Here is a 1,562-nt window from a genome sequence, read left to right on the forward strand (position 1 = left end):
CCTCTGGCCTGCTCTTCTCCAGCCCCTCGCCGGTCACCGCGATTTCCTCTTAACCTCGGCGAGCACCTCCTGTAAGGAAATGCGGTGCCCCCTCCCAAGAGGATTTGGAATGGACAGGGTGGTTTTCAAAGGGAGTTTTCGTTAAAGAGACCATTAAGGAAAACGGCACCTGAATATTCTTAAGCAAATTAAAGGTATTTTTCTTGTAAAGAATGGTAAACGTCCCATTAACTTGACCACAGATATTTGAGAAACCTCTTCATCCCGATGAGCCTCTCCTTTGAACTGTAATGTTTTGCACATGATGGTCTTAGGAAAAAAAATGTGTGTCTCGTTGCTAGCAGATCTGAGAAAATCTGACTTTTATGCTAAAAGCAATAACTAACGGAGCTCATAATATCTAGTAGAACTGAATGCCTTTCCATCGTTGTCACGCAGTTACACAAGAGCAGGGATACTAAATTTCTGCTACTGCTAGTAGCCTGCATTCTTGTATGGCTTTAATCTGAAGAGCTCAAATTCTTCCGATGGTAGGGTTAAGCACAGGGACGTTTCAAATTCATTTCTCCAAAGTTAGGCTGCCTAATCTGTGGTCAGGCATCTCCATAAATTATTTTATTTTCAGAAATGATTAGTGCTCAGGGTCAATAACAGTTGTGTTTTCTTGTCTGTTCTAGCACAGTGTGCATCTTTAAATGACTCTCCATGGTTCTAGCTGCCCAGGTCTAGACACGGAGTTCTGAAAATCCGACCTTGAGTGTTGGTAGACATGGCAAGATTATAAATATAAACTTCCTCGCTTACGTTTCCTCTGAGGTCTGTGCTTATGCTTCTAAATAAATTGTGGAGTTTTGTCAATTCTGACCATTCATAGCTCCTGTTCGGTTAAGATTACAATGTAAAAGCACATCCGGCATCGCACAGTAGTGCGTGGCAAAGGATGGCAGAGTCCAGCTCTATGGCCAACCAGCTCTTTCTTTCACTCACTTTCTCTCTCAATGATGCCGTTTCCCATATACATTATGAGTGGGATTCGTTCAGCCAAATTTTACCCTCCTGGAAGTTAGCAGCCTGTCTAAAAATTAGGCAGCTGGGCTAGGTGAGTTAGCTAATTAGGGACCTAATGAGGCTGATTGGTACTATTTCTAGGTATCCCATCAGGTAGATAGATACCCGATATTATTCACCTTCAAGTGACCCTGGGTAGCTTTTTTTTCTTCCGTTGACTGTAGAGGGAGCCGTGGCAATTTGCTTGAAGCAGATGCTTCCCCTGAAGTTGTCTGATTTTTAGGTGAGACAAGTACTAGCCTTGGCTATAGCACAAACCTACAAAATTCATCACCGTAGGGAGACGGCATAACTTTAGTAGAACAGGTATTTAGTAGAGGAGTGGAAGTGAATTATGGGGGGGGAAGTTAACTTTGAGGTAGCAAATGGCTTGGAAGAAAGAAAACCTCTTTCCGGCTGAACTTTGCCTTGATTGCCTACAGACCTTCTGGGACGCTGCAGAGCATCGCTAGCTGTATAAGGCTTTTTAAAAGGCTTAAAAAAATCACCGTCTC

The sequence above is a fragment of the Pygoscelis adeliae genome, unplaced genomic scaffold (assembly GCF_000699105.1).
Source record: "Pygoscelis adeliae isolate BGI_AS28 unplaced genomic scaffold, ASM69910v1 Scaffold149, whole genome shotgun sequence".
Classification (NCBI taxonomy): domain Eukaryota; kingdom Metazoa; phylum Chordata; class Aves; order Sphenisciformes; family Spheniscidae; genus Pygoscelis; species Pygoscelis adeliae.